This window comes from Ambystoma mexicanum, chromosome 4q (genome assembly GCF_040938575.1).
Source record: "Ambystoma mexicanum isolate Mex_15411 chromosome 4q, UKY_AmexF1_1, whole genome shotgun sequence".
Classification (NCBI taxonomy): domain Eukaryota; kingdom Metazoa; phylum Chordata; class Amphibia; order Caudata; family Ambystomatidae; genus Ambystoma; species Ambystoma mexicanum.
The window spans coordinates 529,331,229-529,343,994 of NC_090928.1; positions in this window are offsets into that span (position 1 = coordinate 529,331,229).

Consider the following 12,766-nt stretch of genomic DNA (forward strand, 5'->3'; position numbering starts at 1 on the left):
ATTTTATAGTAAGATGATACATACTTTTTCTTTTACAGTGAATACATTAAGGTGTGGTATTGCCCCATTACACATCATCCAGACATGCATTCATATATTGCATGTTAACAATCAAAATATTGCAAATATTGTAAAGAGACTTTCAATTTCTATTTTTTTGGTCAAAAAGCACTAAAATTTTAGTTGTTTTCGCCCAACGTTTTCTTCCCTATCCCTGCACTGCCGCTTTCCACAGATAGGATGTATTTTTTTGGTCAAAAAGCACTACAATTTTAGTTGTTTTCGCCCAACGTGGGGCTTGAACCCACGACCCTGAGATTAAGAGTCTCATGCTCTACCGACTGAGCTAGCCGGGCTCCTTTGGATGCCTATAGTTTTCTTCCCTATCCCTGCACTGCCGTTTTCCACATATAGGATGTATTTTTTTGGTCAAAAAGCACTACAATTTTAGTTGTTTTCGCCCAACGTGGGGCTCGAACCCACGACCCTGAGATTAAGAGTCTCATGCTCTACCGACTGAGCTAGCCGGGCTCCTTTGGATGCCTATAGTTTTCTTCCCTATCCCTGCACTGCCGTTTTCCACAGATAGGATGCTGTGTAATAATAGGCTCTGGTGGAGTTTGGAAAGAAAATACACATCAGCCAGAGGCAGAAATAGTCTAAGAAAGTATCAAACACAATTACCAGTCAATATCAGAACGCATTGAAGAATATCAGGAAATAGCCGATTAAACCTGTGTGGAAAAAAGTCTTATTTGTGTTTTCTCCACTTTATTTTATAGTAAGATGATACATACTTTTTCTTTTACAGTGAATACATTAAGGTGTGGTATTGCCCCATTACACATCATCCAGACATGCATTCATATATTGCATGTTAACAATCAAAATATTGCAAATATTGTAAAGAGACTTTCAATTTCTATTTTTTTGGTCAAAAAGCACTAAAATTTTAGTTGTTTTCGCCCAACGTTTTCTTCCCTATCCCTGCACTGCCGCTTTCCACAGATAGGATGTATTTTTTTGGTCAAAAAGCACGACAATTTTAGTTGTTTTCGCCCAACGTGGGGCTCAAAACCACGACCCTGAGATTAAGAGTCTCATGCTCTACCGACTGAGCTAGCCGGGCTCTTTTGGATGCCTATAGTTTTCTTCCCTATCCCTGCACTGCCGTTTTCCACAGATAGGATGCTGTGTAATCATAGGCTCTGGTGGAGTTTGGAAAGAAAATACACATCAGCCAGAGGCAGAAATAGTCTAAGAAAGTATCAAACACAATTACCAGTCAATATCAGAACGCATTGAAGAATATCAGGAAATAGCCGAATAAACCTGTGTGGAAAAAAGTCTTATTTGTGTTTTCTCCACTTTATTTTATAATAAGATGATACATACTTTTTCTTTTACAGTGAATACATTAAGGTATGGTATTGCCCCATTACACATCATCCAGACATGCATTCATATATTGCATGTTAACAATGAAAATATTGCAAATATTGTAAAGAGACTTTCAATTTCTATTTTTTTGGTCAAAAAGCAGTACAATTTTAGTTGTTTTCACCCAACGTGGGGCTCGAACCCACGACCCTGAGATTAAGAGTCTCATGCTCTACCGACTGAGCTAGCCGGGCTCCTTTGGATGCCTATAGTTTTCTTCCCTATCCCTGCACTGCCGTTTTCCACAGATAGGATGTATTTTTTTGGTCAAAAAACACTACAATTTTAGTTGTTTTCGCCCAACGTGGGGCTCGAAACCACGACCCTGAGATTAAGAGTCTCATGCTCTACCGACTGAGGTAGTCGGGCTCCTTTGGATGCCTATAGTTTTCTTCCCTATCCCTGCATTGCCGCTTTCCACAGATAGGATGCTGTGTAATCATAGGCTCTGGTGGAGTTTGGAAAGAAAATACACATCAGCCAGAGGCAGAAATAGTCTAAGAAAGTATCAAACACAATTACCAGTCAATATCAGAACGCTTTGAAGAATATCAGGAAATAGCTGACTGAACCTGTGTGAAAAAAAGTCTTATTTGTGTTTTCTCCACTTTATTTTATAATAAGATGATACATACTTTTTATTTTACAATGAATACATTAAGGTATGGTATTGCCCCATTACACATCATCCAGACATGCATTCATATATTGCATGTTAACAATGAAAATATTGCAAATATTGTAAAGAGACTTTCAATTTCTATTTTATTGGTCAAAAAGCACTACAATTTTAGTTGTTTTCGCCCAACCCACGACCCTGAGATTAAGAGTCTCATGCTCTACCGACTGAGCTAGCCGGGCTCCTTTGGATGCCTATAGTTTTCTTCCCTATCCCTGCACTGCCGTTTTCCACAGATAGGATGTATTTTTTTGGTCAAAAAGCACTACAATTTTAGTTGTTTTCGCCCAACGTGGGGCTCGAACCCACGACCCTGAGATTAAGAGTCTCATGCTCTACCGACTGAGCTAGCCGGGCTCCTTTGGATGCCTATAGTTTTCTTCCCTATCCCTGCACTGCCGTTTTCCACAGATAGGATGCTGTGTAATCATAGGCTCTGGTGGAGTTTGGAAAGAAAATACACCTCAGCCAGAGGCAGAAATAGTCTAAGAAAGTATCAAACACAATTACCAGTCAATATCAGAACGCATTGAAGAATATCAGGAAATAGCCGATTAAACCTGTGTGGAAAAAGTCTTATTTGTGTTTTCTCCACTTTATTTTATAGTAAGATGATACATACTTTTTCTTTTACAGTGAATACATTAAGGTGTGGTATTGCCCCATTACACATCATCCAGACATGCATTCATATATTGCATGTTAACAATCAAAATATTGCAAATATTGTAAAGAGACTTTCAATTTCTATTTTTTTGGTCAAAAAGTTTTCTTCCCTATTTTCGCCCAACGTTTTCTTCCCTATCCCTGCACTGCCGCTTTCCACAGATAGGATGTATTTTTTTGGTCAAAAAGCACTACAATTTTAGTTGTTTTCGCCCAACGTGGGCTCGAACCCACGACCCTGAGATTAAGAGTCTCATGCTCTACCGACTGAGCTAGCCGGGCTCCTTTGGATGCCTATAGTTTTCTTCCCTATCCCTGCACTGCCGTTTTCCACAGATAGGATGTATTTTTTTGGTCAAAAAGCACTACAATTTTAGTTGTTTTCGCCCAACGTGGGGCTCGAAACCACGACCCTGAGATTAAGAGTCTCATGCTCTACCGACTGAGCTAGCCGGGCTCCTTTGGATGCCTATAGTTTTCTTCCCTATCCCTGCACTGCCGTTTTCCACAGATAGGATGCTGTGTAATCATAGGCTCTGGTGGAGTTTGGAAAGAAAATACACATCAGCCAGAGGCAGAAATAGTCTAAGAAAGTATCAAACACAATTACCAGTCAATATCAGAACGCATTGAAGAATATCAGGAAATAGCCGAATAAACCTGTGTGGAAAAAAGTCTTATTTGTGTTTTCTCCACTTTATTTTATAGTAAGATGATACATACTTTTTCTTTTACAGTGAATACATTAAGGTGTGGTATTGCCCCATTACACATCATCCAGACATGCATTCATATATTGCATATTAACAATGAAAATATTGCAAATATTGTAAAGAGACTTTCAATTTCTATTTTATTGGTCAAAAAGCACTACAATTTTAGTTGTTTTTCGCCCAACCCACGACCCTGAGATTAAGAGTCTCATGCTCTACCGACGGAGCTAGCCGGGCTCCTTTGGATGCCTATAGTTTTCTTCCCTATCCCTGCACTGCCGTTTTCCACAGATAGGATGTATTTTTTTGGTCAAAAAGCACTACAATTTTAGTTGTTTTCGCCCAACGTGGGGCTCGAACCCACGACCCTGAGATTAAGAGTCTCATGCTCTACCGACTGAGCTAGCCAGGCTCCTTTGGATGTCTATAGTTTTCTTCCCTATCCCTGCACTGCCGTTTTCCACAGATATGATGCTGTGTAATCATAGGCTCTGGTGGAGTTTGGAAAGAAAATACACATCAGCCAGAGGCAGAAATAGTCTAAGAAAGTATCAAACACAATTACCAGTCAATATCAGAACGCATTGAAGAATATCAGGAAATAGCCGATTAAACCTGTGTGGAAAAAAGTCTTATTTGTGTTTTCTCCACTTTATTTTATAGTAAGATGATACATACTTTTTCTTTTACAGTGAATACATTAAGGTGTGGTATTGCCCCATTACACATCATCCAGACATGCATTCATATATTGCATGTTAACAATCAAAATATTGCAAATATTGTAAAGAGACTTTCAATTTCTATTTTTTTGGTCAAAAAGCAGTACAATTTTAGTTGTTTTCGCCCAACGTGGGGCTCGAACCCACGACCCTGAGATTAAGAGTCTCATGCTCTACCGACTGAGCTAGCCGGGCTCCTTTGGATGCCTATAGTTTTCTTCCCTATCCCTGCACTGCCGTTTTCCACAGATAGGATGTATTTTTTTGGTCAAATAGCACAACAATTTTAGTTGTTTTTGCCCAACGTGGGGCTCGAACCCACGACCCTGAGATTAAGAGACTCATGCTCTACCGACTGAGCTAGCCGGGCTCTTTTGGATGCCTATAGTTTTCTTCCCTATCCCTGCATTGCCGCTTTCCACAGATAGGATGCTGTGTAATCATAGGCTCTGGTGGAGTTTGGAAAGAAAATACACATCAGCCAGAGGCAGAAATAGTCTAAGAAAGTATCAAACACAATTACCAGTCAATATCAGAACGCTTTGAAGAATATCAGGAAATAGCTGACTGAACCTGTGTGAAAAAAAGTCTTATTTGTGTTTTTTCCACTTTATTTTATAATAAGATGATACATACTTTTTATTTTACAATGAATACATTAAGGTATGGTATTGCCCCATTACACATCATCCAGACATGCATTCATATATTGCATGTTAACAATGAAAATATTGCAAATATTGTAAAGAGACTTTCAATTTCTATTTTATTGGTCAAAAAGCACTACAATTTTAGTTGTTTTTCGCCCAACCCACGACCCTGAGATTAAGAGTCTCATGCTCTACCGACTGAGCTAGCCGGGCTCCTTTGGATGCCTATAGTTTTCTTCCCTATCCCTGCACTGCCGTTTTCCACAGATAGGATGTATTTTTTTGGTCAAAAAGCACTACAATTTTAGTTGATTTCGCCCAACGTGGGGCTCGAACCCACGACCCTGAGATTAAGAGTCTCATGCTCTACCGACTGAGCTAGCCGGGCTCCTTTGGATGTCTATAGTTTTCTTCCCTATCCCTGCACTGCCGTTTTCCACAGATATGATGCTGTGTAATCATAGGCTCTGGTGGAGTTTGGAAAGAAAATACACATCAGCCAGAGGCAGAAATAGTCTAAGAAAGTATCAAACACAATTACCAGTCAATATCAGAACGCATTGAAGAATATCAGGAAATAGCCGATTAAACCTGTGTGGAAAAAAGTCTTATTTGTGTTTTCTCCACTTTGTTTTATAGTAAGATGATACATACTTTTTCTTTTACAGTGAATACATTAAGGTGTGGTATTGCCCCATTACACATCATCCAGACATGCATTCATATATTGCATGTTAACAATCAAAATATTGCAAATATTGTAAAGAGACTTTCAATTTCTATTTTTTTGGTCAAAAAGCACTAAAAGTTTAGTTGTTTTCGCCCAACGTTTTCTTCCCTATCCCTGCACTGCTGCTTTCCACAGATAGGATGTATTTTTTGGTCAAAAAGCACTACAATTTTAGTTGTTTTCGCCCAACGTGGGGCTCGAACCCACGACCCTGAGATGGATGTATTTTTTGGTCAAAAAGCACTACTATTTTAGTTGTTTTCGCCCAACGTGGGGCTCGAACCCACGACCCTGAGATTAAGAGTCTCATGCTCTACCGACTGAGCTAGCCGGGCTCCTTTGGATGCCTATAGTTTTCTTCCCTATACCTGCACTGCCGTTTTCCACAGATAGGATGTATTTTTTTGGTCAAAAAGCACTACAATTTTAGTTGTTTTCGCCCAACGTGGGGCTCGAACCCACGACCCTGAGATTAAGAGTCTCATGCTCTACCGACTGAGCTAGCCGGGCTCCTTTGGATGCTTATAGTTTTCTTCCCTATCCCTGCACTGCCGTTTTCCACAGATAGGATGCTGTGTAATCATAGGCTCTGGTGGAGTTTGGAAAGAAAGTACACATCAGCCAGAGGCAGAAATAGTCTAAGAAAGTATCAAACACAATTACCAGTCAATATCAGAACGCATTGAAGAATATCAGGAAATAGCCGAATAAACCTGTGTGGAAAAAAGTCTTATTTGTGTTTTCTCCACTTTATTTTATAGTAAGATGATACATACTTTTTCTTTTACAGTGAATACATTAAGCTGTGGTATTGCCCCATTACACATCATCCAGACATGCATTCATATATTGCATGTTAACAATCAAAATATTGCAAATATTGTAAAGAGACTTTCAATTTCTATTTTTTTGGTCAAAAAGCACTAAAATTTCAGTTGTTTTCGCCCAACGTGGGGCTCGAACCCACGACCCTGAGATTAAGAGTCTCATGCTCTACCGACTGAGCTAGCCGGGCTCCTTTGGATGCCTATAGTTTTCTTCCCTATCCCTGCCCTGCCGTTTTCCACAGATAGGATGTATTTTTTTGGTCAAAAAGCACTACAATTTTAGTTGTTTTCGCCCAACGTGGGGCTCGAACCCACGAACCTGAGATTAAGAGTCTCATGCTCTACCGACTGAGCTAGCGGGGCTCCTTTGGGTGCCTATAGTTTTCTTCCCTATCCCTGCACTGCCGTTTTCCACAGATAGGATGTATTTTTTTGGTCAAAAAGTACTACAATTTTAGTTGTTTTCGCCCAACGTGGGGCTCGAACCCAAGACCCTGAGATTAAGAGTCTCATGCTCTACCGACTGAGCTAGCCGGGCTCCTTTGGATGCCTATAGTTTTTTTCCCTATCCCTGCATTGCCGCTTTCCCCAGATAGGATGCTGTGTAATCATAGGCTCTGGTGGAGTTTGGAAAGAAAATACACATCAGCCAGAGGCAGAAATAGTCTAAGAAAGTATCAAACACAATTACCAGTCAATATCAGAACGCTTTGAAGAATATCAGGAAATAGCTGACTGAACCTGTGTGAAAAAAAGTCTTATTTGTGTTTTCTCCACTTTATTTTGTAATAAGATGATACATACTTTTTATTTTACAATGAATACATTAAGGTATGGTATTGCCCCATTACACATCATCCAGACATGCATTCATATATTGCATGTTAACAATGAAAATATTGCAAATATTGTAAAGAGACTTTCAATTTCTATTTTTTTGGTCAAAAAGCACTACAATTTTAGTTGTTTTCGCCCAACCCACGACCCTGAGATTAAGAGTCTCATGCTCTACCGACTGAGCTAGCCGGGCTCCTTTGGATGCCTATAGTTTTCTTCCCTATCCCTGCACTGCCGTTTTCCACAGATAGGATGTATTTTTTTGGTCAAAAAACACTACAATTTTAGTTGTTTTCGCCCAACGTGGGGCTCGAAACCACGACCCTGAGATTAAGAGTCTCATGCTCTACCGACTGAGCTAGCCGGTCTCCGTTGGATGCCTATAGTTTTCTTCCCTATCCCTGCATTGCCGCTTTCCACAGATAGGATGCTGTGTAATCATAGGCTCTGGTGGAGTTTGGAAAGAAAATACACATCAGCCAGAGGCAGAAATAGTCTAAGAAAGTATCAAACACAATTACCAGTCAATATCAGAACGCTTTGAAGAATATCAGGAAATAGCTGACTGAACCTGTGTGAAAAAAAGTCTTATTTGTGTTTTCTCCACTTTATTTTATAATAAGATGATACATACTTTTTATTTTACAATGAATACATTAAGGTATGGTATTGCCCCATTACACATCATCCAGACATGCATTCATATATTGCATGTTAACAATGAAAATATTGCAAATATTGTAAAGAGAGTTTCAATTTCTATTTTATTGGTCAAAAAGCACTACAACTTTAGTTGTTTTCGCCCAACCCACGACCCTGAGATTAAGAGTCTCATGCTCTACCGACTGAGCTAGCCGGGCTCCTTTGGATGCCTATAGTTTTCTTCCCTATCCCTGCACTGCCGTTTTCCACAGATAGGATGTATTTTTTTGGTCAAAAAGCACTACAATTTTAGTTGTTTTCGCCCAACGTGGGGCTCGAACCCACGACCCTGAGATTAAGAGTCTCATGCTCTACCGACTGAGCTAGCCGGGCTCCTTTGGATGCCTATAGTTTTCTTCCCTATCCCTGCACTGCCGTTTTCCACAGATAGGATGCTGTGTAATCATAGGCTCTGGTGGAGTTTGGAAAGAAAATACACATCAGCCAGAGGCAGAAATAGTCTAAGAAAGTATCAAACACAATTACCAGTCAATATCAGAACGCATTGAAGAATATCAGGAAATAGCCGATTAAACCTGTGTGGAAAAAAGTCTTATTTGTGTTTTCTCCACTTTATTTTATAGTAAGATGATACATACTTTTTCTTTTACAGTGAATACATTAAGGTGTGGTATTGCCCCATTACACATCATCCAGACATGCATTCATATATTGCATGTTAACAATCAAAATATTGCAAATATTGTAAAGAGACTTTCAATTTCTATTTTTTTGGTCAAAAAGTTTTCTTCCCTATTTTCGCCCAACGTTTTCTTCCCTATCCCTGCACTGCCGCTTTCCACAGATAGGATGTATTTTTTTGGTCAAAAAATCACTACAATTTTAGTTGTTTTCGCCCAACGTGGGGCTCGAACCCACGACCCTGAGATTAAGAGTCTCATGCTCTACCGACTGAGCTAGCCGGGCTCCTTTGGATGCCTATAGTTTTCTTCCCTATCCCTGCACTGCCGTTTTCCACAGATAGGATGCTGTGTAATCATAGGCTCTGGTGGAGTTTGGAAAGAAAATACACATCAGCCAGAGGCAGAAATAGTCTAAGAAAGTATCAAACACAATTACCAGTCAATATCAGAACGCATTGAAGAATATCAGGAAATAGCCGATTAAACCTGTGTGGAAAAAAGTCTTATTTGTGTTTTCTCCACTTTATTTTATAGTAAGATGATACATACTTTTTCTTTTACAGTGAATACATTAAGGTGTGGTATTGCCCCATTACACATCATCCAGACATGCATTCATATATTGCATGTTAACAATCAAAATATTGCAAATATTGTAAAGAGACTTTCAATTTCTATTTTTTTGGTCAAAAAGCACTAAAAGTTTAGTTGTTTTCGCCCAACGTTTTCTTCCCTATCCCTGCACTGCTGCTTTCCACAGATAGGATGTATTTTTTGGTCAAAAAGCACTACAATTTTAGTTGTTTTCGCCCAACGTGGGGCTCGAACGCACGACCCTGAGATTAAGAGTCTCATGCTCTACCGACTGAGCTAGCCGGGCTCCTTTGGATGCATATAGTTTTCTTCCCTATCCCTGCACTGCCGTTTTCCACAGATAGGATGTATTTTTTTGGTCAAAAAGCACTACAATTTTAGTTGTTTTCGCCCAACGTGGGGCTCGAACCCACGACCCTGAGATTAAGAGTCTCATGCTCTACCGACTGAGCTAGCCGGGCTCCTTTGGATACTTATAGTTTTCTTCCCTATCCCTGCACTGCCGTTTTCCACAGATAGGATGCTGTGTAATCATAGGCTCTGGTGGAGTTTGGAAAGAAAATACACATCAGCCAGAGGCAGAAATAGTCTAAGAAAGTATCAAACACAATTACCAGTCAATATCAGAACGCATTGAAGAATATCAGGAAATAGCCGATTAAACCTGTGTGGAAAAAAGTCTTATTTGTGTTTTCTCCACTTTATTTTATAGTAAGATGATACATACTTTTTCTTTTACAGTGAATACATTAAGGTGTGGTATTGCCCCATTACACATCATCCAGACATGCATTCATATATTGCATGTTAACAATCAAAATATTGCAAATATTGTAAAGAGACTTTCAATTTCTATTTTTTTGGTCAAAAAGCACTAAAAGTTTAGTTGTTTTCGCCCAACGTTTTCTTCCCTATCCCTGCACTGCTGCTTTCCACAGATAGGATGTATTTTTTGGTCAAAAAGCACTACAATTTTAGTTGTTTTCGCCCAACGTGGGGCTCGAACCCACGACCCTGAGATTAAGAGTCTCATGCTCTACCGACTGAGCTAGCCGGGCTCCTTTGGATGCATATAGTTTTCTTCCCTATCCCTGCACTGCCGTTTTCCACAGATAGGATGTATTTTTTTGGTCAAAAAGCACTACAATTTTAGTTGTTTTCGCCCAACGTGGGGCTCGAACCCACGACCCTGAGATTAAGAGTCTCATGCTCTACCGACAGAGCTAGCCGGGCTCCTTTGGATGCTTATAGTTTTCTTCCCTATCCCTGCACTGCCGTTTTCCACAGATAGGATGCTGTGTAATCATAGGCTCTGGTGGAGTTTGGAAAGAAAATACACATCAGCCAGAGGCAGAAATAGTCTAAGAAAGTATCAAACACAATTACCAGTCAATATCAGAACGCATTGAAGAATATCAGGAAATAGCCGAATAAACCTGTGTGGAAAAAAGTCTTATTTGTGTTTTCTCCACTTTATTTTATAGTAAGATGATACATACTTTTTCTTTTACAGTGAATACATTAAGGTGTGGTATTGCCCCATTACACATCATCCAGACATGCATTCATATATTGCATGTTAACAATCAAAATATTGCAAATATTGTCAAGAGACTTTCAATTTCTATTTTTTTGGTCAAAAAGCACTAAAATTTCAGTTGTTTTCGCCCAACGTGGGGCTCGAACCCACGACCCTGAGATTAAGAGTCTCATGCTCTACCGACTGAGCTAGCCGGGCTCCTTTGGATGCCTATAGTTTTCTTCCCTATCCCTGCACTGCCGTTTTCCACAGATAGGATGTATTTTTTTGGTCAAAAAGCACTACAATTTTAGTTGTTTTCGCCCAACATGGGGCTCGAACCCACGACCCTGAGATTAAGAGTCTCATGCTCTACCGACTGAGCTAGCCGGGTTCCTTTGGATGCCTATAGTTTTCTTCCCTATCCCTGCACTGCCGTTTTCCACAGATAGGATGTATTTTTTTGGTCAAAAAGTACTACAATTTTAGTTGTTTTCGCCCAACGTGGGGCTTGAACCCACGACCCTGAGATTAAGAGTCTCATGCTCTACCGACTGAGCTAGCCGGGCTCCTTTGGATGCCTATAGTTTTCTTCCCTATCCCTGCATTGCCGCTTTCCACAGATAGGATGCTGTGTAATCATAGGCTCTGGTGGAGTTTGGAAAGAAAATACACATCAGCCAGAGGCAGAAATAGTCTAAGAAAGTATCAAACACAATTACCAGTCAATATCAGAACGCTTTGAAGAATATCAGGAAATAGCTGACTGAACCTGTGTGAAAAAAAGTCTTATTTGTGTTTTCTCCACTTTATTTTATAATAAGATGATACATACTTTTTATTTTACAATGAATACATTAAGGTATGGTATTGCCCCATTACACATCATCCAGACATGCATTCACATATTGCATGTTAACAATGAAAATATTGCAAATATTGTAAAGAGACTTTCAATTTCTATTTTTTTGGTCAAAAATCACTACAATTTTAGTTGTTTTCGCCCAACCCACGACCCTGAGATTAAGAGTCTCATGCTCTACCGACTGAGCTAGCCGGGCTCCTTTGGATGCCTATAGTTTTCTTCCCTATCCCTGCACTGCCGTTTTCCACAGATATGATGCTGTGTAATCATAGGCTCTGGTGGAGTTTGGAAAGAAAATACACATCAGCCAGAGGCAGAAATAGTCTAAGAAAGTATCAAACACAATTACCAGTCAATATCAGAACGCATTGAAGAATATCAGGAAATAGCCGATTAAACCTGTGTGGAAAAAAGTCTTATTTGTGTTTTCTCCACTTTATTTTATAGTAAGATGATACATACTTTTTCTTTTACAGTGAATACATTAAGGTATGGTATTGCCCCATTACACATCATCCAGACATGCATTCATATATTGCATGTTAACAATCAAAATATTGCAAATATTGTAAAGAGACTTTCAATTTCTATTTTTTTGGTCAAAAAGCACTAAAATTTTAGTTGTTTTCGCCCAACGTTTTCTTCCCTATCCCTGCACTGCCGCTTTCCACAGATAGGATGTATTTTTTTGGTCAAAAAGCAGTACAATTTTAGTTGTTTTCGCCCAACGTGGGGCTCGAACCCACGACCCTGAGATTAAGAGTCTCATGCTCTACCGACTGAGCTAGCCGGGCTCCTTTGGATGCCTATAGTTTTCTTCCATATCCCTGCACTGCAGTTTTCCACAGATAGGATGTATTTTTTTGGTCAAAAAGCACTACAATTTTAGTTGTTTTCGCCCAACGTGGGGCTCGAACCCACGACCCTGAGATTAAGAGTCTCATGCTCTACCGACTGAGCTAGCCGGGCTCCTTTGGATACCTATAGTTTTCTTCCCTATCCCTGCACTGCCGTTTTCCACAGATAGGATGCTGTGTAATCATAGGCTCTGGTGGAGTTTGGAAAGAAAATACACATCAGCCAGAGGCAGAAATAGTCTAAGAAAGTATCAAACACAATTACCAGTCAATATCAGAACGCATTGAAGAATATCAGGAAATAGCCGATTAAACCTGTGT